The following is a 27934-nucleotide window of genomic DNA, read 5'->3' as shown; positions in this document are numbered from 1 at the left end:
GCAGTGTGTGTGAGCTCACACAGGGTGTGCACAGGGACTGTGTGTGAGCTCACACAGGGTGTGCAGAGGGGCAGCGTGTGAGCCTGCATGCTGTGTGTGTGGGCGGCAGTGCGTGCACCTCCACAAATGTGTCTGGGTATGCAGCATGTGGGCTGGTGTGCAAATGGGGCATGTGGGATCCTACTCACAGATGACAGGAAGGGCTGGGTGTGAGCTTGCACATGTGTGTGCAGGTTTGCTACTCCTGGTGAGACTGGACCAAATGGAGCCCCAGGGCCTGAAATGAGAAGAGAGGATAATTTTTGCAGTGAAAGCATTCCCTTCACAGCAGAGGGTTGGAAAACAAATGGCTCTTCCAAAACAAATGGGGTTCGTCGGCCCCAGCACCGGAGAGAGCTGCCAAGAGGCTGCTGGGTGGGAAAGGCCGTGTAAACATTGGTTTAATCCCTCTGTCCTCCTGCTGCCTGCAGGGATGCTCTAGCAACATCCCTGCCTCTTGCACCCCAAGATGCTGCAAGGCCCCAGGGAGCAGTCTGGGGACTGCTCCTCTCTCAGGTTGTCCCTGGCTCCCCCAGGCCTGCCTGCCCAGTGGCTGAGGTACCTGGGAGGTTTTCATCCTCTGTCAGGGCTCACATTCCCTTTGCTGTAGGCATGGGGCGTTTGTGCATCCGAGAGCAAACAGGAGGCTACACCCGGGGCTTCTCAAAGATGTACAGACAGACAGTGAGAGGCAGCAGCAGGAACAGCAGTAAGGGAAATTCCCCATAAACACATGGACAAATCATGAGGCCACTGTGAGTGTTCTCAAATACTGCAGGAGGAGTCTGGAGAGGACTGTCCTTGGAGATACTCAGATGGAGCAGGGTGGCAATCTATCCTTGGAGATACTTGACGGGAGCAGCCTGCTTGGAGCTGGCCCAAGTGGGAGCAGACTGTTTCATGAAGCTCCACCATCCACACTTGTACTTGTTTGAAAACAAACTAGTGGGAGGCACCAAGTCAGAATAACAATTTAATGGGGAAATAGAAGAAAAAAAAACCCAAGCAAATGAAGGCAGAAAACACTGGGTTAAACTGACAGAGTCGGGATACAACCTGACACCCTGTTAGTCAGCGTGGCGGTAGCAGTCCGATAAGATGGGGGCTGCAGTCCTCCTGAAGTGGTGGATGTGGTTTTGTCGAAGCAGTGATCCTGTAGAAAGGGGCTGCTCTTCCTCGGAAGGTCCAGTGGTGGCTACAGCTCTGGGAATCCAGTGGAAAGGGTGTCTGTGGTGTTGGGAATCTCAGATTATATCCAGGATGGAATGTTTGGTTCCTCCCTCTGGGTGGAGCACCTCACAATAGGATGATAAATCATGAGGCCAAGTGTTGATTAGGCTCATTAACAGAAGATAGTCCGGAGGGAGCTCTCTCTGAGTCATGGGGCAGGACAATGATGGGCCATTAACAGAAAGATAGTCTGGGGGGAGGAGGCAAGGAAACACTGCCCCACCTGATCTCAACAGCTCATGAGGACGGTAATAGAATACACTGCAACCCAGGACTACACTGTTCTGGGGAGAGGGTTTCTCCTGGAGTGGGGGCTTGAAAGTGAGAGCTCCATGCTCATAACCCAAGCAGAGTAGCATGGGGACTCTTGCCACCCCTTCTGTCCCCTGCAAAAGCCGTGAGTCCAGGTGCTGCATCCTCATGTCCCAGTACTGCGAGTGAGTCTGCATGATAGCCTGGATCTGTACTTGGCTCCCATGACCTAGAGACCACTCTGCCTCATCCTCTTCATCTTTATCCTTGTCCTCCTCCAGCATGTTGCTCCATGAAGGTCCTTTGGCATAGCTGCCTGCTATGCACTGTGATGTCTGATTCAACCTGAACCAGTGTCTTGCTCACCAGAACCGCTGAAAAGACCTGGGACAAGGTTCAACAGCATCTGGCAAATGTAGAATCTGCTCAAAAAATGTTTATGGAAGAGGAAAAAAATAGCAAAACTTTGAGGAAAGAGAGAAGACAGGCAGCAACCCTGTGAGACCCCTGCCTCAGGAGCGGGAAGCAGGAAACATAAGGAGCCATTTATTTTAAGTAAACTGTAAATATCAGACTACAACAAATTCATGTAAGAAAAGAAAAGTTGGTCTGAATCCAAAGATTTACAAAAGGTCTTGAGCAAACATGTGTGATTGAGTCTGGCAATGTGGTGTGTGCGTGTGTGTGCTGGTGCATGTGCTAATCAAGGGCTGCAGCAGTAGGTATGGCATCATCCCCCAAATTAAAAACAGAGCAAATTCAAAATTGAGACAAAAGTGTGTTGGAGTCTCATGGCTGATGATAAGATCGGTGGGTGGGAAGTGAGAGTGGAGCACGTCCCTCTGAGAATGCCTGCTCCAGTTGGGAGCAGCTCTGTGCTGCCGTGCCATGCTGCTGCCAGTGGAGAGCGTCCTGAATACGTGGGGATGTGAAACTGGGGGACCTGTAGCTGCTCCGGACAGGCTGTGGGGGATGCAGGTGCCACTGGTGCCTGTCCTTCACTGGTGCTTCCTGCTGGGACTGTGGTGTGGGCTGTCAGGTTGGCTCTGGGTTTGTACCACCACTGCCAACCTCCTTTCCAAGTCCCTGTGAACTCTTACAAGCTGGGATGCAGCCACATCCTCATGGGAGCACTGGGGTATCCCCAGCTCCATCAGCTGCCTCCCTGGAATGTCTTGGAGGAGAAAGTGTCACGAACAATGTCTGGTGGATGCAGCTGCACCGTGGTCTGCTGCAGCATGGGCAGGGCAGCCCTGCTTGGGAGGGATTTGGGCAGAGCTTGTTCATCACCATAGAATCACAGGATAGTTTGTGTTGGAAAGGACCTTAAAGCCCATCCTGTCCCAGCCCTTGCCATGGGCAGGGACACCTTCCACTGTCCCAGGTGGCTCCAAGCCCCATCCAACCTGGCCTTGGACACTGCCAGGGATCTAGGGGCAGCCACAGCTTCTCTGGGCGCCCTGTGCCAGGGCCTGCCCACCCTCCCAGGGAACAATTCCTTCCCAATATCCCATCTAACTGTGCCTTCTGGCATTGGGAAGCCGTTCCCTTTTGTCCTATCACTGCACGCCCTTGTCCCCAGTCCCTCTCCAGCTCTCTTGTAGGCCTTTAGGTACTGATAGTCCCCGTTTAGGTACAGGAGGGCCTCACTCAGGACTGATGTTTACAGGGTCACAAGATGATTGGCTTTAGTCACCAGTAAGTTTCCATCCTGGCCAGTACCCGAGTTGGAAGCTACAGGACGTTTTTTCCAGTAACAATGGTACTGTTCCAGTTGGGCTGCAACTCATTTTTTCCAAAGATCTTGTAACAATGGTACCAATTCACTTGGGCTGTGATTCAGGTAAATGATTTACCAAGGCTAACAACAATTACTGCTTATCCTTTGTTCCCCATCTTGGTTGGGCAGCTGATGTTCCTGTTACAGGCCGGATCATTCCCTCCTGTACCATGCAAGAGCTCCTGTACAGTCGGGGGACGCTTCACTGCCCAGCTGCAGTCAGGGTTTATCAGGAACTTCTGACACTGTAGAGCTGGCCTGAGGAGGGGTGGGGGCGGGATGCACCACCACAAGACCCATCCCAGGGAAATGCCACAAATCCAGCCTTTCTAGCCCCAAACTAGCAGGCTTGGTGAGCAGCTCTTGTGTTGCAGATCTTCAGCTTTTTGCAGCAGTCTTGGAGCTTGCTTGCACTCAATGAGCACTAGTAACTCTTTGCTCATACTTGGGCAGCTTTTGGTTGATCTGCCCCAGCTTTGCTTGGACGTGAGCCCTGCTTTAACCTCAGGCAGAAAATAAATCTGATGGGCATGAGGTGCTGGCCCCTGCTGTGCTGCCAGGCTGATGACAGTGAACATACTGCTCTGCAAATGGCATCTGCTTTGTGTGACTGCTCTTATCACAGCCAGCTGACATGTTCTGCCCTTTTCTTTCTGCCTGTGTGAAGTATCACCCCGGTCCCCACGGACCAGCCTGGCTTTCACCCGTGAGCCGCTGCGCTGCGGTGCTGCTGCTGGGGGCACCTCTGTCCCCTCTGCCTGCTGCAGCTGATGCTTCAGGCACTGGGGGATGCCACCAGCGTGCCCAGGCCCAGGCTGGGCTGCAAGCGGCCACGCAGCACCCAGCGCACCCACACCCCGCAGGACAGCCGTGCTGGCACCCTGGCTGCACCCACTCACTGCTCCTGGCTGCCGCCCTGGCCAGGGCTTGTGAGGCCGTGTGCTGCTGCCGTGGGGCTGCTGCTGCCGTGGGGCTGCTCACGCTGCACGGGACTGGCTGTGCAGGGGCTGTGCCAGGGTGGGTGCCCCATGGTGGGCAGCTGGTTGTTGGATCTCAGTGGGATCTTGGGGTCCTTGTCCCACTGTGCTGGGGGTCCTCCTGCACCACCGTGCTGGCTCTGACCTCTTCTTGCTGGTCTAAGAGTACAGGTAGAGCTGGGCTTGAGTGGACCAAGGTATCAGCTGGTGTGCCACACCACACCATGCCACCACTTCTCACCCCGCGCTGCCCACAGGAGGCTGCAGAGAGAGGTTTGACTTCCCGTGCTGCCTGTTCGATCCTTCAGGAACCTTGCAGGACTGTGGCATGCTCGGAGCCAGATGTGTCTGCAGGATTACAAATGACCCAAGTAACAGATTACTGTGTCACCACTCGTTTGCTCTGTCTGCCACCAGCATTGTCTGACATCTCTGTGGTCACTGTGGCATCCTTCAGCTGCCATCACTTGTCACCATCAGTCACACACACTACCCTCAGACTTGGCCATTAGGCATATTAGCCATAATTAGTACTGCCCGTCATCACTAATCACTATCTTCATTGTCAGTGTCAGCACCACCCAACGCCTACTATTCCCATTTATTAGGAGTGTGGTGGATTCTCCGGCGCGTGGCGTCTCTGATCCAAGATGAGATATCTTCTTTGAAGGGCACGGCTTGGCTTCAACACGTGCTGGAGACCCGTGTCCTGGAGACCCTCATCCCTGAGCAGGTTCTTCCAGTGCTCCCGAGGCACTGAGCAGGTTTGTCTCTTCTTGGCTTTGGAAGCACCTGCTACCAGTCCCTTCTGTGGGTGGTGGGATGCTGCTGCCTCTGCGGTGAAATGAGACCCAGGTTGTGCTGAGTGCTGGGGTGCCTGGGTGAGCTGAGGGGATGCTCAGCCAGCCAGGCTGCTGTGGTGCATCTCAGGTGGGGATCTCAGGGATTGAAGGGAGGAGGACATGGTTGCAGACCAGTCCCTCTCTGTAGTCCCATCCCTCTCTACTCCCACAGGACTTTTGGGGCAGGAGCAGACACCTGGCAGGGTGGAGGCTGTGAGCAGGCTCTTGGGCAGAGCAGACACCCAGGGTTGGTGTCCTGCTCTGAAATGTGCTGAGTGGGAGCCCAAAACAGGGTGGATGCAGTGCAGAAGGATGTTCTTCCCTCTGGGCTGGCAGCTCTAGTCCGTGCTGTGTCCTGCCCCACCGTGTCCCTCTGTGCTGTGCCCTGCCCCGTGTCCCCTGATGCCGTGTCCCTCACATCCACCACAGCTGCTGTGCCAACAGGGATGCCTGCAGCACTTGTCTGGCACATGGCTGGTCCCAGCAGGGAGAGACCAGCTGCTGCGTGTTTAGGAGAGACCCAGAAAATATTGGGGCGGGCTACAGGGAAGGTCAAACAAACCATTTATTTTCAGGCAGAACAGTCAGATGTGAACGTCTCTGTTTAGGAATCACATCCAGATGCTGAAATTAAACATCTGGGCTTCACCTCTGTGTTTTGTCTGCAGCCCCCAAGCGTGGTGCAGCCTTTGGAACCATCTGCTGAGGAGTTATCACCTCGTTCATCAGCCGCCCCTCACCCTCTAATGTGCTGGGAAGGGCTGGGAAGAGTCATGATTGCAGAGCCCCGCTGCTGGTCACGCTCTGCCTGCCCCCTGCTCCACCCCACAGGCTGCTCTGCAGCTGCCACTGGTGCGATGTGTCTGAGGACCTCAGCTCCACAGGCCTTTGGCCCTTTCCCTGGGCAGCAATGTGGGAGCATGTTCAGTAAAACTTGGAAGAAGTCCTTTCATGTCCTGGATGAGATGAGGACTTTTCCCTCTCCAAGAAGGGCTGAGGGGCAGACAGAGGGTTTGCACAGCCCCTGGGAGTCAGACAGGCAGCGCTGAGCTGCCAGCCCTGTGCCCTCGGGGCATCAGTCCTTTGGCAGAGGTTTGTGTGCTGGGCATCTGCAATCCAGGCAGCTCATATCCTGCTGCACAACTCGGCTGGCACAAACAAATCCCTCAGTAGGAGGAGGTCCTGAAACCCTGCATGCAGCCTATGCTGGAACAAAGCTGGCAGCGGGGCCAGAGTGCAGGGTGGCATGGGGAATGTGGCCAGCGTAAACCTCCCCCAGCTCAGCTCCAGCTGTTTCCTCTGGGCCGGAGGGTGTGACACTGGTGGGTACAGCCCATTGCCAGTGAGGCAGGTCTCAGCAGGGCTGTGTCATGAGCAGAAGAAGCCAGAGACTGAGGATGGCTCCAGAGAGCTGTTTGCCCTGGTGCTGTAGCTGCTGAGTCCTCTCCACTTGGCAGGGCCCTAGTGAAGGTGGTTTCAAGAGAGGGTCCAGGGCTTGCAGCCCCCATGATATTTGATCTGGCAAGGTTCAGGCTTGTTTCCTGCATGAAGAGCTGCTGGCTTGCTCAACCAGGGCCTTTGCTGGCCTTGGGTGATCTAACCCATGCAGTGGCGCTAGTGATGGATGGGATCTGCACGGTGGTATTTGAATAGTCCTTATCATAGAATCATGGAATCATGGAATCATGGAACAGGCTGAATTGGAAGGGACCCATCAGGATCACTGAGTCCAACTCCAGGCCCTATGCAGGACGCCCCAACAATCCCACCCCGTGCCTGAGAGCATTGTCCAAACACTCCTTGAAGTCAGACAGGTTTGGAGCTGTGACCACTTCCCTGGGAGTCTGTTCCAGTGCCTGACCACCCTCTGGGTGAAAAACCTTTTCCAGATATCCAGCCTAAACCTCCCCTCAGATCCAGACATTTCCTTGAGTCCTGTCACTGGTCACCAGAGGGAAGGGATCGGAGCTGCCCCTGCGCTGCCTCTCGGGAGGATGTTGAAGAGCTCAAGGAGGTCTCCCCTCAGTCTCCTCCAGGCTGAACACACCAAGTGCCCTCAGCTGCTCCTCATACGGCCCCTCCAGACCTTTCCCCATCCCTGTGACCTCCTTTGGATGCTCTCCAATGGTTTAATGTCTTTTTTATACTGCACACAGGACTGGAGGTAAGGCCACCCCAGTGCAGAGCAGAATGGGGCAATCCCCTCCCTGGCCTGCCCAGCAGTGCTGGGCCTGGTGCCCCCAGGACAGGGATGCCCCTCCTGGCTCCAGGGCACTGCTGACTCAGATCCAGCTGGCCATCGACCAGGACCCCCAGGTCCCTTCCTGCAGCTTCTCTCCAGCCTCTCCTTCCTGGTCCATATACACAGCCGGGACTGCTCTGTCTCAGGTGCAGAATCTGGCACTTGCCTTTGTTAGATTCCACACAGTTGGTGATTGCCCGTCTCTCATTTGTCAAGGGCCTCTCTGCCCTTGAGGGAGTCAACAGCTCCTCTCAATTTAGTGTTGTTGGCAAACTTCCTTAATATTCCTTTAAGTCCTGCATCCAAGCCATTAATGAAGATGTGGACGAGAACTGGGTTGAGGATGGAGCCCTGCAGAGCCCCATTGGTGACTGAACACCAGTCTGATGTCACCCCACTCCCTGTCCCTCTTTGTGCCTGACCCGTGAGGCAGCTGTGGGCTGGACAGTTTGTTGAGAAGGATCCTGGCAGAGACTGTATCAAAAGCTCTGCTGAAGTCCAAAAAGATCACATCTAGTGGCTTTCCTGGATCAAGCAGTTGGGTTACCCTGCTTTAGAAGGAAATCAGGTTCGGCAAGCAGGACTTTCTTCTCATGAAGCTGTGCTGGCTGTGATTGATGCCAGCACTGTCCTCCAGGTGGTTTTCAATACTCCCCAGAAGAACATTTTCCAGGATTTTCCAGGGCACTGAAGCAAGGCTGACAGGCATGTACTTTCCAGGGTCCTCCCTCAGCGGCACGAGGGAAATACTCCTTTCATTATGTAACCTGTGGGAGCTCAATAAGAAGGTATATTTTGCTCAGGGGACAACAACCCCATGGCTTCACTCCTGGGGTGGGATGGGAATCATCACTGTCCCCACAAAACCAAGACCTGGCTCTTGTGACTCGGCCAGCCCAACCAGCTCATTCCTGCCTGTGTTGCTGTGGATGTCACTGTGGCTCTGGCTTGCTCTTCCTCTGCTCTTCCAGGAAGACCCCCCAAATCTCCAGCAGGCCTGGAGGCAGGGGATGCTGGAAGTCTCACTCAAGTCTATTTACCACCCAATTTCCAGGCTAGCACTGCAGGCTTGAGCTGCAACAGGGAGTCTGAGAGCCTAAAAAAGGACAACAATCCCACCATGGGGACAGTCCTGCCTCCCCACAGTTCTTTCACTTGCAGAAACCCAAGGCACGTTACATCTTATAGCCTTGTACCAAGGACTCACCATCTCTGGGACTGGCCATCAGCTTGGGAATTTCAACCTTTCTCTTTCTGGCAGTTAACCACAACTGCTTATTGGGGTAGATGGGGTTTGGAAGGAGAGCTGGAAAAACACAGCACAAAATCCTCCTTGGTTCTATAAAATCTTCAGAATACAGATTATAGTTTGAATTTCCCAAGTGACCTTTCTGCTTCAGAAGGGACTAAATATCAAAAAGGTTGTTTGGTTGGCATCTCTCACTGCAGAGCTTTATGGTCCCCAGCACTCCTCTGTGGTCTGCCCTGCTGCAGCGGAGAAGAGGCTCGGTGCCACCGCCTGAGGCCATGGGGAACGGCCACAAACCTGGATGGGAAGGGCAACTTCATGCTTGCTGCCCCCTCAGAGTGTCAGGTGCATAAAGATCAAAGAGTTTCCCCTCATTTTGCTTCATTGTTCTGCTGTGAAACTCTGTAAATGTCCTGGCACAGGCAGCCTTGGAGCACCTTCACTGTGCAAATCTGATCCAAGATAACAAAAGAAAAGCTTTGGTTCCTTCCAGCTGTTCCAAGAGGAAGGGAGTCTGACCATGAGCTGAAGCAGCAGAGCCCAGGGTGTTGGAGTGGTCTCTGGTCCCAGGTCCTCTGCTCAGGACTGGGATGGCCACTGGCTCTGGCATGCTGGACATGAGTCCCTGTTCTTGTTTCCCCAAGCTCCCTGGGCAGGCAGCTCTGCTCAGGGTGTGTCAGCCATGGGTAGTAAGCCAAGCTGACCTTGCTGGGCCTGCTCTGCAGAGTTCTTCATCCACCCTTTGCTTTTCTTTTGTCTCCTGAACACGTTTTTACCCCTGGGACTTCAGCCCCAGCTCTGCATGGAGAGGAGCTGCTGTTGCGTGTGAAAATGAGGCCAACTCTTGCCTCCCTCTGTGGGGTGCTGGGGGTCAGGAGTCAGCACCACGGGCTGATCTTCATCAATCTGCTCCATCCACTGTCACTGCCAAGAGCTGCCTGTGCCCCACAGCAGGGCAGGGTCTGGCTGTGTGCAGCAGCACGGTGGCCACAGGGGTGGCCACACAGGGTCATCCCAGCTCTGCCACTGGCACTCCTGGCCTCTCACATGCAGCACGACTGGGTCTCGAAGAGTGTGCCCTGACATCGTATTTCTGGCCACATGTTCAGGCAGAGACACATTTGGAGATGATTAATTAGTAGAAAGGAAACAGGTCTAGAAATGAGGACCAGCTGCCAGCTGAAACAGGGAGCAATGGTAAGTTTATTGCAAAGGCCAAAGGCTGTGAGCAGCAGCTTTGGAGGGTTTTGGGGATTCCTTGCAGCTAATTGCCATGTGACAAACCCTTCTTGTCTCTGCAAGCAGCCCCTGCGGGACAGAGACCAGCTTGTGGTGGTCTGTGGTGCCTCAGCTACAGCTTTGATTCAGAGTTAACCAACAGACAGGCTTGTTTTACACCGGCAGTTGACCCTGTTTGATTCAAACAAGGCATGAGAGAAATGTTGGTGTGTTGGTGGCTGTTGAAGGCAGTGATTTGGATGTCCCTAAGTAGCTGACTGCTCCTGGGAAGGTCTCACGTGAATTCTTCTGTGATCTGGCAGGGCTGGACACACAGCTCCAGTCCTTTTGGTGCAACCTTGTGGGGTGTCTCTAAGTGTACCCCTGGGAGCTGCCAGCAAAATTATTCTTTTCTTGCCTTTTCCTAGCATTCTTTCTGAATGTAAGACCCAACAAACTAGGAGATGGGGCACAGGGAGGGATACGGGACGAGGCAGACCCTGAATGAGAGCACCCTTGCTGAAGACTCCTGCCTTGTGCTGTCTATTGGGGCTCAAGTTCAGGCTTGACTTCCAGGCAGGTATTTTGGGGGCTCTTCTCTGTAAAAAATTATCCTTTCCTTGAGTATCTTCATTAATTACAGCCCTGTTGCCTCCATTTTTTTTTCTGAGGTCACAATCCTCAGGATGTCCCAAATGTGCATGATTGTCCTTCGTTCCCTACCTTGTGCACCCCATGATTCTCACGTCTCCACCTCCTTGGTGGCTCAGCAAGGGCTGGTGGGGATGGCACCAGTGTTCAGCGCCAGTGCTGGGGCCAGGCTGGGAGAGGGGACCGTGCTGTGGGCTTGTGCCTCATGGAACTCCCAGGAGCCCCTGGCTGCCACCCAGACATATCCATATACATACGTGAGGCATCTTCTGCATGGGTGGCTCGGACCTCCTGGAGAAGCCCTGGGAGAAAAGTGGCTGAAAATCAGGAGTTTCACCCTTGTGGAAATGGTAGTATTTCAGAATTTGCACCTGTCCTCAAGAGGGTGGAGAAATGAACTTTTCCAAATCTTCCCTGGCCTGGAAAACAAAAAAGAAAAAAAAAAAGGAAAAACAGAAAGAGGGCAGCAATGCTCAGCTCTGTAAACCTCATTTACAGTTCCCACACACTGGCCTGTGCCCTCTGGAGGTGGTGGGGTATCACTCTTCTCCCCGGACCAGGCTTCACAGGAGGTTTCATGTCAAGCTGATGTCAAACTGTTCAGGTTTGGCTAAACAAGCCTGAGGCTTGGTCTTTGGTAGAAAACCAGAACTGTCCTGGAGGGAAGACATTCCTTTTGCAGAGGCCATGTGTTCCACCAGAAAACTGCTGATCACCAGTGCTGTAGGCAAGTGAGGCTTGGCTGAACAAGAAGAGCAGAATATCCCAAAAAGGATGGACAAAAGGAGGGACAAGCAACCCCGCACAGGGCTGGGCACCTCTGCCCAGCCAAGGGGTCCCTGCTCTGAGCTCCTGGGCAGAGCAGTGTGGAGTTCAGCCACCTGTGGCTGGGTGGGAAGGACCACCTGAAGGTTGCTGATGGAGGTAACCAGGGTCCATGGTGGACACATGGAGTATCTTTCTCCTGCCACATTCCCCAGAACAAATGCTTAGAAGTAGGTGTCTGTGGGTAAGTCAGTATTTCACTGGCTGGAAGACAGGAGCTCCCAGTCCTTCACCTCATGTGTGGGGTCTCACCAGGAGCCACTGCTGAGGCTCCCCATCCCCACAGGGCAGTGGGATGCCAAGCTGGAAGGGCACGCAGAGGGACAGATGGGCAGGTGGGAGCGATCTGCACCCTGGCCGGGTCTGTCTTTTCTTTACTGAGAAGAACAAGAATAATGAAATGCCTCATTCCTTTATTTCCCTTGGGACTGGCTGTCCCCACAGGCTCCTGCCCTGGCTTGGGCTGTTGGTAGGGCCAATCTGTGCAGCAGATGATCTCCTCCTTGAGGCTGGAAAGAAGTAACCCTTGTCTGTGAAAGAACATGAATTAATATCACAGGAGATGATGTTACCTGCGGCAAGGCCTGACAGCACCTAAGGTGAACCAGCAGCTCCCAGGCCCAGAGCTGCCCACAAACACCCCCAGCACCCTGCTTAGGGCTAATCATGACTCCTTTTTGGAGATGTTTGGCCAGGGAAGTTGCTGATGGGGTAGGTGATGGTGCCTCACTTTGGGGGATGTGGATCCTGCGGTCTCAGGCACCCTTGAGGGTGAGCATGCCTGACCCAGGAGGTTTGGCTGCTGTTCTTGTGGGACACCTGCTCTGGTTGCAGTGGGGCATTGCAAGAGATGCCCACGTGGGGCTGGGATGGTGGTGTAGGGTCTGGGTGAAGGGGGGACTCAGGTGCCCTGGGGTGGAGGGTGCTGTGCATGAGCCTGGGTGGGGAGGAGCAAGTGATCCTCAGGGACAGGAGTGCAGGTGGAGGCAGTCCCGTTGTGGAGACGGGGGTCCCTGGGGATGCCCTCCCCAGCCCCACAGCATGGGCAGGTGGGACATTGCTCCTCCAAGCTGCTCCCCTGGCTGCAAAACCCTACAGCCAGGAGGACTTGGAGGCACTTTGCCCTGCCAGAGTGAGCCAGACCCCCTGACTGGAATGGGAGCAGCAGGCAGAGCTCAGCTTAACTGGGCTAATTAGAGTGTAGGACCCCCGAGAGCATTCCAAAGGGCAGCGTATCTGGGATGTCACATGTGTATCCCAGGTATTCTCCCTGCTTTATCCATTCCCTCTCCAGGGGAGCCCAGCAGAGAGCTGAAATTCAGGGCTGCAGGGGCCACCCCACCACCCACCCTCTCTCATTCCCATCACCTCTTGCCCTGGCCTTGCCCTGACTGATCCTCCGCAGAGTTCAGCACCGGGCTGGGACCTGGAGCTGGGGGAGCGAATGGGGCCCCTACAGTGCCACGGCCTCTCTGTGGCCAGACTGCCAGTCCCAGCCCTGCTGCAGTCCTGATGGGCTAGCCAGGGCTGCTGGCTGGGAGCCAGGCTTGGCCTCAGTGACCTGAGTGACCTTGACCACACAGGGACCTGCTCCCCTCAGCCCCAGGCTGACCTGTGGGCAGAGCTGCTGGATGGTGCTACTTCCAGCCGTGGGGCCTGGATCCATCCTGGTGCTGCCAGCCGGTTCTGGCCCTGTTGCACCAGCTCTGGCTGGCTGTGCCTGCGTCCCCCTGGGCAGCAGAGGAGGATGGGCTGGAGCTCTAAACTGACATTGGGCTGCTGTGTCCGGGTGGTCTCTGCTCCCGGGGTGAGGACCAGGCACCTCTTCATCTTCAGGTCAGTGTAGGGGAGAAGTGTGGCTGCATCCCAGCAGCAGTTGCTGAAGTTTCCAGGCACCACAGAAAACCCAAGCCCATGTGTTAGAGGGGTGGGATAACAGCAGGTGAAGACACAGATGGGTGTTTATGAAAAGTTTTTGCAATGTTTTTAAGTTTTTGCAGTTTTTAAGCCTGAAATGGTGTTTTGCTGGCTTTCTGATGGAGTTATGGTGGAAAGGTGTGGGCATGGCTTGTTCGGACGTGTGTCCATGGGAACATAATAATGGCTTCCCAGGTTTTAGATCAACTTCCAATCCTAGAGGTAAGGCAAGAAGCCACTGATGCCACGATGATTTTTTGCCTTTTCTTTTATACCCCTTTTATGCCCTTTTACAACTTCTGTATTCTTAGTGCTTTTTGCCTACATTCTTAGACTTGTTTGTCAAGCTGAGAGACTCAACATTTTAGAAGGTCCGTAGTTAGGGATCAGTGTGCCCCAGACCCCAAGGTCCTCTCCAGAACACATTCTGGAAACTAAGATAGAACCATCCAGGGGAAGGTTCCTTGGGGAGGGGGGCTCACTCGAGCCTTTCATTGGGGAATCTTTGATAGATCTGCTAATTAGTAACACCTATAATGATATACCAGATCTTTTGGAGGGTGCATTGCAGTTGGCATGGAGGTGCATTCCACCTGGACGTGTGCACCTAAGGATCCTTAAAATAAATACCAAGGTAAAATCCCTTTTTCCCTTCTAACCATGTTTGACTCTTGATTTTAAGACCAGAAAAAGGCATCAACACCACCTGAGTGGCCCAGATCCTCAATCAAACCAGCTCCTCTTTGAGGGATGGTGGAAGGGAGCTCACTTCAGTCACTCTTTTTTCGGCAACCATGAATACAGGCAGGAGGTCAATTTCTGGAGAAGTGGCTGAGTGATCCTCGTGGAATGTGGCAGCACCTCACTGACCCCAGGGCCTTGCTCGCCTCCTGGTATGAGTTGCACATCTGGACACAGAGCCATGAATCAGATGGATATCCTGGTTCATGGAGACATTTCCCCATGCAAGGAAGTGTGAGCACAGGGTGAAATGTCTCATGGTGCTCGCAGAGCCAGTGAGCTCTCACTTCTGTGGCTGCAGCGATCAATCGCCTGCTCTGGCAGCAGGGTTGGCCTCAAACCCGCTGCCACGGTGGCAGAGGTGGTGATGAGGAGGGGGTCCTTTCTCTCAGCAGACTGCCACTTCTAAACCCATCTTCTAACACAGACTGGCTTTGAAGGAAAGCTCCTGAGTATGCATTTCATTAAGATTTAATAAAGCAGCTGCCTGCTCCTGAAGAACAAAATGATTATTAGACCCTTTATTGAGGATTAATAGCTATGTAATCAGCACGTATCTGGTTCCTACAGGCATCTATTACATAGCTTCCAAACCTCAGTGAATATGTTTCTAATTGGCTTTTAAGAACATGCTGTTGCTTTATTAAACCCTAATTAAATGCATATTGGGTGAAGTCCATTCAGAAGTGGTTATTGCGAACTACTTGTCATTACCTAATATGTGCAGCCTAATGGGCCTTCAGCTTATTTGCTCTGTTAATTATTAGATTTTATGGCCTTTGTTTGGGCTTTGTTTTTGTAAACTGGGTTGCATATGTTGTTTTCTTCCCTATTCAAAGCCTTCCCAAGAAATGGGTACTGCTGGACACCCAGGGACTGGTACTGGCTTTGATGAGCAGAGCAGACTGGGGGAGGCTCTTCCCATTCTACAGATTTTCTTAGGGGTGCTCATGTGTCTCCTGATTGCACTGGGCTCAACCCTGGTGGAAAGCAAGTCTTCAGGATGGGCTGAGGGTTTCAGGATGGGCTCCAGCCTGAACCATCGTGGGACCACCTTGGGGCTTGAGCAAAAGGCCTTTAACAGGCTCAGTTGCAGCTTCCACTCAGGACCTGACAAACCCTCCAGCCTTGTCTATATCCATTTCCTGCCAGGTGGAAGCGGTAGGTGGGGCAGCCACACCAGCCAGCAGCAGCCTCCTCCTTGGCTTGTCTTGGTGCTTGCAAAATGAGGGTGCTGGTTCTTCCTTCACACAGGCTCTGAGCTCCATCAGGCATCTGTTACACGTCTGCAAGCCTCTTTCCCAAAACCCTGTGAGCATAAATTGTAAGACACCCAGGGCTGGGGGATGTGGAGGAGGTTGGAGTACAGACTCTGGCTGAACAGCAGAACAAGGGATGCTGATGGGGTGTTTCAGCAGAACAGAAGTGCTGCATGCGTGTTCAGTCAGCAAAATGCTAACGGGGGGACGCTGTGTTGAGCACTATGGCATGGCTGAGCTCTGGGAAACTGCATGGATTTTGGTTTGAAACCTATTTTCCATAATTTTTTTTCTGGCAGTATCAGAACATGTATTTTCAGCAGATTCAGGACAGGCCATTTCCAGGGCAGGTTAGGGAAAAAGTGGCACTTTGTAATCTGCTGTTGCGTGGTGTTTCCTAAGGCAAAATGGAAAAGTCAAAATCAAGGGAAGTCACAATCAGAGCAAAAACGGTTCAGTTTGCCCAGATTGAGAGTTTTTTTACTTGTTTGGTTTCTGTTTTTTTGTTTTGGTCGGGTTTTTTTAAATTTTTTTTTTTTTTTTTTTTTTTTAGTGAGAGGAAGGAATTTCCCATTGTTGAAGAATTTCAGAAGCCCCCGGCATCTCTCAGAGGGGATGGTGCCAGCCCTGAGCACAGCATCCAGTCCCCATCCTTCGCCCCGCTCTGCTGCCCTGCTCTCCGGTGGGTCCGAGTCCCGTTCTCGGGGCCCGGTGCCTCCCCGGCAGCGCCGCGGCTGCCCCGGGGACATCGGCCGCATCTCGGGGGGTGTGCCGGGCTCCGCGCTGGGTGGAGGCAGCTTGTCGGAGGTTCGGAGGGAAAGCGGGTCATCCTGGGCTCATCTCCAGCTGCTGAGCCACAGAGGCAGCACTGCCAGCGGGTGCCTGACCCCCGTGCCCACACCACACGTGCTGCTCGGGCTGTCACCCCTGTCCCCGCTCCGACGCCTCGCACGGGGCTCAGCTCAGCTCCCAGCCCCGCGCTGCCCTGGCCAGGCAGAGCACTCGGCCCCAGGGGTTGGCTCTGGTAAAAGTCTCTGCCCCTGACAGCCGCCTCTTGATCCTCAGCTTCCTGCCACTCCGGATGCTCTGACTCATGGAGAATGAGCACCTCGCCCGAACTTTCACCTCCAACTTGAACCACCCCCAAGTCAAACTTGCTAATGCTTGAAATCTTTGGTTAGTCCCCCTCCCTCTATTTTTTTTTTACGTTTTCCAGCCTTTGTACTTTCTGCACCCCCGTTGGAAGCAAGGGTGCCAAAATACTTTGTAAAAGGCTGTTCTTGCAGTGCTTCCCAGACCTTCCCTCACTAGGAAATGCCGGAAACCGTGGGAGCAAGCCTGCTCGCTGGAGAGCCTCGGCGCAGGTTTTGCAGACCCTGGAGATCTGGAGAAGCTTGAACTTCCCCAGGCGTGGACCTCTCTCCAAAGCCAACAGGAACTCGGAAACTTTGGGGCCTCTTTGGTTTTTCTCCTCTCTAGACCTTGAATCTTTCAACTCAACCTTTGTGTTATATTTATATGTTGCGTGAATATGCCCTTATTTTTCTAATTAGGGTCGCAAATTCCTCATTAAAACTGCCTGCAGGCCAGTCTTGCTTGACTTAAGACCAAATCAGGGAGGCATCCAGGCTTGGAGCGGTATCTCCTCACCCTCCTTCAGAGCCAATGGATGAAGAAAATGATGCAGACCCTGGAGTCAGCTCTCCTGGGAAAAGGGTTCCCCTTCCCTGTGGCAAAAGGGGAGAGCACACAGCTGAATGAAACAGCACGAAAGGCGTTAAGAGGCATCATCAGAGAAGCCGAAGAGAACCTCCTTCTTGTCTCCTGCCTGAGCTTCGGTGGGGATGGAGATCCATGTGCTCTGCAGAGCCAGTTTGGTCTGAAATTTAAGAGCAACTAACCACGTGTTTGTTCATTTAATATTTTCCAATGACTTTGCTGCTGGCTGTTTTATTTCAATGGGCTTCCCCTTCCTCTAGATTTATCAAGATTTTCTTCTCCTTCCTAGAAAATGCACAGGAGAGGGGAGAGGAGAATGTTTCCTTTCCCACGGAAATAGCATTTGGCTTCTTACCTGCCCTGTGTGGGGAAAGAGGGAAAAATTTCAGCAAAGCTGAAAATGAGAAATTTTCACTTTGAAGTTTCTCTAAAAATAAAAGAAGCAACACTTTTGGCAAATCCTTTTGGTCACAATTTCCTTTTGTTCCATTTGCAGCCATGGAGACAAGTCTCGGGGGGGATTCCTGCAACTGGAGCCCTGTTTTGGTTTGTTCCTGTTCCAGTGGCAGCAGCGGGGCTGGGGCATGGGCTGGAGAGCCCTGAGCACCCTGCTGCTGCCCCAGGACATTCACCTGGCCACCATGGAGCTTTAGTGGAGGACAGATGCAGACTGTGGCAGGTTTGGCTGCTGGGCCCTGGCTGTGAGTCAGGGTGGGCACCTGGACATGCCCTCAGCTGCACCAGCCGTGTCCACGTGAGCCATGTCCATGGCTGCGGGCAGAGGAGTGAGAGGAGAGAGGCACCGGCCCAGCTCTCCCCATCGCCTCCCCTCCAGTGGCTGGATCCTGCCCAGCTCTTCCTGACCATGTCTGCACATCCATGCTGGCTGAGGGCTTGAGCAATGCTGTCCCTGCAGCTTCTTTGGAGCTCTTCTCCCAGTGCTGGGGTGCAGCTGGCACTGTGTGCCGCCACGCCGGGCTGTGAGCAGTGCCAGCAGCGTGGCCGCGGGGCGTCACCGCAGGCGGGAGACGAGGGCAGGTCGGGTCACTCGAGCAGAGCGATCCCCTGAGCAGAGGCCCGGGCTGGGAGCAGCAGCAGCAGCAGGAGATGTGTGGCCATGGGCACCTGGGGTGAGGGGAGAGAAGCCCTGAGCCTGGTGGTGCTGGGAGGAGCAGAGTGGGGGCACACTGGGGCATAGCTTCTGGCTCACCAGCTTTCCTTTTCTGCAGCCTCTCCTGACCTATGCATGTGGCCAGCGATGTCAGTGCTATGTCCCTCTGGTGCCCACATCCCTCTGCTGACCCTGCAGGTTGCCCAGCTGAGGGCGGGCATGGCTGTGGGGGTCCCACCATGGAGGGGATCTGGATCCCTTTGTTCTCCTTCCTCCCTTGACATTCCCCTTGGCCATGGATCAGCTGGCGGGACCCAGCAAGTCCTGCAGCAAAGATGAGCAAAAAAAAAATCTCCTTATGCCTGTAAAAGGAAGAAGGAGAGCACGGCAGAGACAGGCCGTCTGATACAGCTCCACTTTCTGCTGTGGAGGCGGGAAGCCTTTCGGACAGGATTTATTTTGTATAGTCTTCCATGAAAACTGGATCCCCCTCCCCTCCTGGCCCTGCCCAGCCTTAAATCATATCCTTTGTAATGACATTTCGTGCTTGTGTGGCGCCTCGCTTCTGAGCATCCCCAAGTGCTCTGTAAACGGATGTCTCGCAGCCTGCCAGGAGGCCGCAGTACCACCCCTCCACCCCCCTGCACCAAGGGAAGGTGATAAACCCTTCCCACATCTCACCTGGATGCCTGACCATGCCTGCATTAGTGCTGCAGCCTCCCCTGCATCCCTCTTGACTGCCCTCCCACCCCAGCCACCTTCAAGGAGATCTCTGTCCCTGCTGAAGTGCCCGGAGTGAGGTACTCAGGGATGAGCAACTCCAGTCTAAGTTGGTGGGATGTTCCCCTGCAGCCTGGCCTGCAGCCTCACCTCCCACCTGGGAAGTCCCTGCCAGAGAATCACCATAGCTGCTCCCCATCATCAGAGCTGCAGGGTCGACAGAAAGCCACCGTCCATGACCCCAGAGCCCATTTTTGGTCAGGAATGGATTTCTCTGGTACACTGTGTCCTGGGGCAAGGCGGGCGTTAACTGCGTGGAAGTCTTGCTTGCTGAATCCAAATAATACAGCATTTCAGATTCCCTCTTCCCTGTCCAAGCCCTTGGCTGTCATCAGGTCCTCCTCAGTCCTGCCCAGAGGTTTCTTCACAGCTGCAGGGTCCCAGGAGATGCAGTGGTTTTCGTCGGACACTGCTCCGGCTTGACCCAGCAGTGGGAGCAATCTGCCTCCCCGGATCTCCTCCAGCTCCTTCGGCTGCTTGGCTTCCCCCGCCGGATATCCTGGGCTGTGGGCAGGCTTGCTGATGTAGGGACAGCCAGACAGCTGCTGCATCCAAGCAGGATTTTGGGCTCTGACAGATGATCTTGGAGGTTGTCTCAAGCTACCTACTGGATTTTGGTGAAAATTGCCCTCCTGGGAAGAGGCCTTTTAACTTCCCTCAGAGCTGGAAAGCCTCAGCCCAAGACCTGACTGCTGACAGCGATGCCCTTTGGCGGGAGCCAGCAGTGATGCCAGCTGGGAAGGGAGAGGTTAACCCTGGGTGTAGGTGATGCCTTCTTCCAGTTCCAGCTGGGCATTGTTGGGAGGACAGTCAATGAAAACTGTCCACGGACACTTTGGCTGGCTCCAGGTGCTGCTGGTGCAGCCCCTTCCCAGGGCTCTGGAGGATGGACCTCAAGTCCGCTGGGCCGCTGCATCTGCTTCTGTGCGGAGCAGAGCTGGTGACCTGCTCCAGCCCTCCAGGGGCTTGGCTGTGGGTCTCCAGTGAGCCCTGTGAGTACCAGGCTGCTCCGGGCTTCTTTTTCCTTTACAGAAAGTCATCTTTATTCTTCTAAGGCACCTTGAGGAAAAAAATTGGAACCTGAGGGAAGGTTTGAGGTGAAGTGGGGAGAAGCAAATGCTCTTGTGTGGTCTGGTCTGGTCTTATCTCCATCTCATCTCGACCCATCTCATAACTTTATCCTCATCATACTCCATCCCACCCATCCCATTTCACTTACCCCATCCCACCCCATTTTCTGTTCTTCCTGTCCCATCCTACCCTATTCCATCCTACTCTATCTCATCCCATCACACTCATCTTATTCGACTCACCCCATCCCCCCACATACCTCTTCCATCCCATGCCATCCCACCCTGTTCCATCTCCCTCCACCTCCTCCCCATCTCCTGTGGACATCCATGCCAGCCATCCCCAGACGGAGCTGCTCTTGCCAGGGGCATGGGCCCATTGGTGGTGGAGGCCACTTGGAGCAGTTCCTTATCCAGGATGTGTGTCAGTGAAAGCAGAAACCCAAGAAGCAAGATAAGGAGACGATTTATAATGGAGTTTGTGAACTTTAGGAAAGAGCTTTACAGCCAGATTTTACAGACCACACAGGGAGAGGTTATACTCTCCAAAACCTTGGAGATTTTTTAAAAAATATTTTTATATTTAAAAAAAAAGAGTTTCCAAGAATTAAATAACACGAAAGTGTATGAAATATGATGTAGGGAATGTTCCCCTTGCTCTCACATCTGAAGTTAATTTGGGAGACGCTCTGAATAGCTTTTTAAAGAGTGGATAAACATTGGCATCAAAAGTGTAAATAAAGTTACCAGACAAAGCGGCCGTTCAAAGGGAATCGTCCCTGGGATGTTGGCTGGGCAGCTCTAATGGCCGTGTCAGGAACATTTGGAGATAAAACAAGGGCCCGGCCGATTAGCGTGGGCTGCAGCTCTCCGCCTCATCTCCCTCTCCTGGTGCCAAAGGCGAGCAGCGCTGGCAGCTGCTCTGGCAGCTTTCCTGCCTGGGGATGGCGCTGGTTCCCGTTCGCTGGGACCCCCTCAATCCCCCACACCACCACTGCCCAAAACCTGGGTCCCACACTTCCAAGCAGGAGCTACTGAAGCCTAATTAAAGGCTATTGGTGCTGGTCTCTTGGCGATCTGGGTTTGTCAGAGTTGTGACCCAAAGCATTTCTGAGAAGCCCTCAGGCTATCCCGCTGTGTGTCACACCAGCTGCTTACCCCAGTACAGTCCTATTCCCCCAGACGTTTTGACTGACACATGCTGGGTTGGTCACAAATATTCTGAAATACAGCAGGACCTTCTGTGTCACTGGGTTTAAGATTGCAGCTGGTTGGAAGAACCCAGAGGGGTTGTGTCTCTCCTGAAGCACATCTTTGCACCAGCATCAGGGTTCTCCATGACAGTCCCCCAAAAGTCTGTGGAGGGAAGGCAAAAACAGTGCAGTGAACTCTGACATCTCATTTAAATCTTCCCAAGAGGAAGAGAAATGGACACATTTGAACCGACCTTTTGTTTGCATCTTTTGGTATGAACTTGAAACCTTTGGGAGTTGTCTTTGATGGAGCAGCTTGTGAATGAGAGGCAGTTGTGGATTGGAGTGACTCTGGCAGTCAGATCCACATCATGAGGTGCTTCTCCTTGCCCTGTGTCTCTACCAGAAGGGATTTTCCCGGCAATTGTAGAAGTAGGAATGGGTGTGGATAATAATACTGGCCCTCCTGCCTCCAGAAGCTCTTACTTCCACAGCACCCAACGCTGAGGGCTGCTATTGCTCTTGAAGATACAGAGTGTCAGCTCCTTCTTCAGCTGAGGCCTTGCTCACAGCTCTGCATCCCTTGATTGGTGAAGACAGGATGGCAATAACAGCAGCCATGACAAACACAGGGTGTAAATCCACCTCTGGGCTGTCTGGGAGCAGCTCACGGCTGCCTACACCACAGTAGGGGCACTAAAAGCACCATTCATGGCTGGGGAGCTGGTGGGCTGCTCTTGGCGCTCATGGCCCTGGAGACCCAAGAGTTCTGCGTCTTGACTGACCCAGCCTGGGGAATATGGTAGATCCACCACATATCTGCCAAGGTGCCAGCTGGGAATTGGGTCCCACTGCTCACTTGTGACCTGGGCACTGCCGTGCTGGGTGAGGTATCAGCTCCTGAGGCTGAGGAGCAGCATGAAGGGCATCATCACAGGTAACCCTGCAAGTCCCCAGCAGTGACACATCCTGGTTTCTCCCAGCTTGCCCTGGATCATCTCCTCATTCCTCCTGGTACCCTGCTCTCAGAGCATGCCCTTCTTGTGTCCAACCCTGAAGCCTGTGCAGTGGAAGAAACAAGCTGGTTTGAAGCATGACCCCTATCAGGTAGAAGTTACAAAATTATATTTTAGTATTTCACCTACTCAGGTGACTTTAAGATGGATAAAGTCATGAGACCTCATTTGCTCTGTCCTTTGCCTGGCTATAATAGGAGCTAACAATGACCATAACTCTGACCTTTTCTTCAGTCTTGACTCCGCAGTATTTTCCTGAGTGATAAAGAACAAATCTCCCATTGGCAGGGCTGGGAAGATGCTGTCCCACACCCTTTGTGTTAACCACAAGCAGCAGTAGCTTCTCTCTGCATCCCTGGGTGAGACCCAGCGGGATGGGGACGCTGCCTGCCTGGGCACCAGCTGGCAGGGCTGTGCTTCCCCAGAGACCGCGGCAAGGGTTTTATTGCAAATAACGGAATAATTACTCTTTCTTTGCCTGGGACTTGCCCACAAACAGCTGCTGATTCCTGTGTGAGGGCTCAGGAGCCCAAATTCCCATCAGAGGGCTCGCTAGTGCCTTTGGGATGGAGGAGCCTGGCACCGAGAAGGGCACCCTGGCTCGGAGGATGCCCAGAGTGATCAGTGCAGGCTTGGGCTTGTGCAGACCGCCCTTGCGCATCAGCCTTCGTGCCACTTGTGTAAACTATTACAGCAAAGGGCAAAGGTTAAATGCAGCACATGTGTGGCATCAATTAACGGGATTTCAAGGTCTCCAGTGGAGTTTCTGCTCAAATCTCTTGTGGCAGGTTCAGTTTTCTTAACCCCTCCAATGCCATGCAGTCAGAGGGTCTTGGCTCTGCCAGACTATTGGAGGGGAATGGGCTTGTGCTGCCTGGGGGTCTCCCCAAGGACTGTGCTGGAGGGGCCTCTGGCCATTTGGGCGTGGGGGGACAGGGACACCACACACACCGCACCAGTGGTCTGTAGGGCAAGTGGGAGAGACTGTACTTGTTCTACCAGAGGTGTGCTTGGAAGGGTGTCAGGCCCTGGCAAGGCAGCAAGTTGGTGTATGAGCAGCCCCTCATCACATCCCCCTCTGCTTCAGGTCTGTCTACCCCCATCTCAGAGCCCTCAGGGGGTGGCTGCTCCTGTGTTTGGTCCAGCCAGACCCTTCTCCACTGAAGCACCCCATTGTCCCAATGTGTCCTACGGCTGAGTGGACAAAGGTTCCTGCCGGGCTTGGGACAGCTGGCACCTTCACTCCCTGCCAGCCAAACAGACACCGTCACCCCCACTGCCTGAGGGGACTGGGGGAGATGGCTGCAGTGGGAGCCTCAGCGATGATTCAAAACCAGGGCAATTTTGGTGGAGAAATTGCAGCTGAGAATCTTCACTGGTCTGAGGCCATTCAGGGCTGCTCCCAGGAAATGTACCCATCCACTGCTCATCTCCTCCTGGATTTGTCCGTCATACTGGGCATACTGGGAGAGGGAGTGGTTTAAAGGACAGTGGCATGACTCAGGCAGCCTTTAGTGCATCCCGTGTCCCCTGCAAATGATACATCAGAGACCTGGATGCCACAACTTCACACTGCAGCTCTTCCAGGCTGTCCTCCCCAATTCCAGGAGTTTCTCCTAAGGGCTGGGACCTTGGAGTTGGAGTGCTTGGGGGGCTTCCACTTTGCTCTTTTGAGGGGGTTCAGCAAGGAAAAGAACGGCTTGAGCTGCCACCACCATGAAGAAAACATGAAAATATGATACTGACATGGCCTGAACACTCAGAAGCTTTAAGATATTCTAAAAGCTTCCTGATTGCTTGTGCAGAGTTTTGCCTAGACAGATTGCTAATTTTCCATGAACAGGTGCTGCTGAAGAGAATCCTGCCTTGAGGGATTCAGTTGGGGGTTCCTGGGGTTTCCAGTCCTGCCTCAAGGCTGGGGTCCAGTGTAACGGCTGGGTCAGGGCTGGGAGCTCAGTGAGGAACATCGATCCCAACACCAACCGATGCAGAGCCTGCCGGGCTGGGGGAACAGGACATGCAAGCGCCCTTCTGCACCTGCGTGCCCCTGACATCACCTCACACATACATTCCACTCCTTTTCGGGAAATGAATCATTTCAATCCTCCACATTAAAAAACTTAGCCCCCAAAACATTCAAAACCACTAGAAACCTCTGCATTTTGATGATTTCGATCTGTTTTTCAGTCCTGCACCCTGTTAAGGTGAACAAAAAGCATGCTTAAAAAGCAGAGATGCTCTGCCCACAGCTCCCCACGTCAGAGCTGAGGGGAGACTTCTGACTGAAAGATGGATTTGGCCTGGACATCTCCACACAAATACCCCGTTAGCTAGCAAACCAGTAAAAATCTTAGTAATCCCCTTGATCTGAAACAAATGGACTCTGCTGTCTGGTGCTGATTTTATTATCAGACACTGCTTTGTATCATCCCATGGCTTGGACCAGTGCCTGAGGCTCAGCACCAAGTCAACCATGTGCTGGCAGGCGAAGGTCTCCTCTGAGCTCTGGATCCGTGCTGGTTCTCCACACGTGTGCGGTGCCCTGGATAATACCTGTTGGGTTTACAGAGCTGTGTGGTTGCCCTGGGACCTCCAGGACCCTTCAGGGCTGCTCCAACACTGTCTCCAGATGGGATGGGAGCAGCATAGCATGGCTGTCAGGGTGAAAGATCGGGTTTTGTTGAGTTGTCCTGATCTCTTCTCCTTCTGGGGTGGAGAGCTTGGCTTGGTGGTTGTGTTTCCAGTGTCTGGAGATTTGTGCCAACACAGGATGGAGGAGTGTTTTTGGGTCCTAACATGATTCCCAGGGTGTCTGTCAGCCTGAGTTCCCACCCCACCATCCCTTGGAAATGGAACCTAGAACAAGCCTTGAGCATCCATGGGCTGATTCGAGGACTATTGGGAATCTCGATGGCTTTGAGGCCAGGCAGACCCTCAGCTGCCTGCAAGGAGGTTGCATAGACCGTGGCCCCTGACAGCAGCACTCCCAGCCCCTCTCTCCCTCCATGCCGCCTGCAGCAGCTGAACATAAAATTCGAGCCCCCCCGGAGAGCCACCATCAACCACACAAGCCCCAGCCGGTTTTGTTTTGATTATACATTTGTTTCCTCCCTCCTGGGAGTGTCTGACACAGCTTTTACCTCTCAGCGCGTCAACGCTCGGCTCCCCCCGCCACCTCCCTCCCCTCCCGTCGGCTCTGCTTGGATTAGCTCTGACCCCTACTGAACTCTGCTGCCAGAAGAAGTGTCAACCCCTTTCACTTTCCGAGAGCTTTCCAGCCCCGAACACTGAGCAGGGAAGGAGTGTCCTCCAATGGAAAACCTCCCACATAATTTTTTCCGACTGTGCTCTTGCTGTGCATCTGGGGAGGACAGACTGTGGTCTCTGTGCCTGGCCATGCTCTGGGGACAGCCTGGATGACTTGCAGCACATCTCTGCCCTCCCCCGAGCCAGCACAGGTGTAAACAGGGCAAAAGGGGCTTTTAAGGAGGATATTCTTAGCAGAGGAAAAGTGGTGGGATAGGAGAGAGTAGGAGATTAGCTATGGGCACAGCACGGCATGGTGTGGCACAGTGCATGGGGCCAAGGGTAGGTATTTCCATGGGAGTATGGCAGAGTGGCTAGCTGTGTTTCTTCAAGGGGATGTCCAGCCTCCATGGATGGGTGGACATCAGCAAGATGGAAGGGAAAGGAAGAGCTGGCTGCTGCCACCAGGAGCACAGAAGATGGGGAGAAGGAGTTTCCTACTGCCACCAGGAGCACAGAAGATGGAGAGAAGGTCTTGAAACTCTGTCCACCAGTTCTGATGGTGGTTGTGCTTCTCCATGCTGAGCAGCAGCAGCTTAAATGTTCTGCAAGAGCTCCAAAATTCAGGGGAAATCAGCCCACCTAAATAAAAAGACCATCCAAGGAGAGGGCAGGAGCTGGTGCCCTGTGCCCATGGCTCGGCAGGGTTAATGCTTGTGGGGCTGGGAGTGACACCCCCACCCGTGAGCAGCCACCCCGGCCAGCAGAGACGCTGGGTGGTGATGTGGGGCCACAGCTGGGGAGCAGCGAGGTTAACTCCAGCAACACCAATGAAATAAAGAAAGGGAATGCCGCATGCTAAGGAGTTGCAGATGTTTGGATGTTGGCAGGGATTTGGGTGGAGCTGCCAATACACAACATGGTTTGCAGCAGGCGGAAGGGTGGGGAGTGCCAGGGAAAACCTGCCCCTTCTCTAAAGCCTGTGGGGTGGAGGGAGTCGTCCTGGGGTAGGTGTCATGGGGGAGTGCATGGCTGGGGCTGTGTCTTCTCTCAGAGCTTGGAGATGCCATGGAAAGGCTGGGGGAGGGAAATGAAAATAGACCTTGGAAGCTGCTCCCAAGTTTGACTGCTGCTGTGTCCCTCTCTGTTGGAGCCCCTGGAGCAGCCACCTGAGCAGTCAAGAAGAACTGAGCCATGGAGACAACAGCTCAGAGCGCAGTCACTGAGGATGTATCTCGGTCTTCCAGGGATTCTTTCCCCTGTTTTTGTCCCAAGCCTGCAGAAGCCAGCCAGATATCCAAGGCCATTCCTCACTTTTCACAGCTCAGTGAAGAGATGGCCTGCCTAGCTGATGCTGGGTGAGGGCTACAGGCCTGTTTTGGTCTCACCAGGTCAGCAGAAACCAGGACTTCAGCACTGTTGCCCCAGAGCTGAGTAGTGGCGCATGCTGTGCCAAAGGGAGGAGCAGCATCGCCCCTGAAGTGAAGAAGGCATCTCTGGAGGTCTGCAAGGACTCAAGCAGGATAAATCCAGGCTGAAGGGCACATTTAGGGCTGTGCTGACCTCAGTGTTTAATGATTTTGTCTTATCCCTGGCAAAGGGATGGACAGGGACCTGGTAAAGCCCAGCTGGGCAGGGTCAGTGAGGTCCAAGCCCTGCTGCTGTACACAAAGGAAGTGTTGGGGTAGTGAGGAACATGGGGGCTGAGGGGTCTCTGGGGATCTGAGCCCATCAACTCTGGTGTGTGGGCAGGGCAGGTCTTGCTCCTTTCTGGGGTGCCAGCTCTTCAGGATGAGTGTGAGTCCCGTTGCTGGCTGGGAGATGGAGTCCCTCCCCAGAGGAGCTCTTGGGAACCTGCTTTGTGTGTCTCTTGGTGAAAGCCCCCGGAGTGCTTTGCACCTGCAGCCCCAGGCTCTCAGGAGCATCCCCTTCTCTTGCAGCCCTCCTGATGCCTCCTGGCCCCCAAGGCCCTTCAGCCATGCCAGCTCGCTGTGGTTCTCTTGGTCTTTGTCAGCAGCATGTTTGGTAGCTCTGTGGCCATCGTGCTTCCTGACATGTTTTCTTTTCCCCTGTGATTTTGAGAATTGTATTCATTTCTTTGTTGAGGAGGAAGAGGGAAAGGTCATCCCTTGCTAGCAACTCATTAAAGCAAAACAATGGAAAGAACAGCAAATGGGCTCTGGGACCCGCTTCTCCAGGCATGTGTGACGCTGCCTTTTGTCAGTGTAGGAGAGGGGCATCCTTTGAGTTGGTGGCATTGCAGGGAGGCTCTTCCACCCCCCCCCCCAACCAATTCAAGGCATCACTGGAGGACCTCAGTGTTTGTCAGAGCTTTTGCTTGTTTGTTTAGTGTGTGTGTGTGTGTGATGTACATTCAGCCCTGCTGTCATTAAAAAAAAGTTTTTAATGAAAATTTTCTCATTCGCTCCTCCCAAGCTCCCCGGCTTGGACCAGTTCTGTTTCTTTCATGTGGGAGGCAGCTGCATTTGTCTCAATAATTGTGTTTCCCTGTTGCTATGTACCGCCGAGGACTTGGTGACACAATGAAGATGTGAAGCGTTCCTCTTTCCCAGGCCT

The sequence above is a fragment of the Corvus hawaiiensis genome, chromosome 16, assembly GCF_020740725.1.
Source record: "Corvus hawaiiensis isolate bCorHaw1 chromosome 16, bCorHaw1.pri.cur, whole genome shotgun sequence".
NCBI classification, from domain to species: domain Eukaryota; kingdom Metazoa; phylum Chordata; class Aves; order Passeriformes; family Corvidae; genus Corvus; species Corvus hawaiiensis.
Note: the sequence above shows the minus strand (reverse complement) of the source record.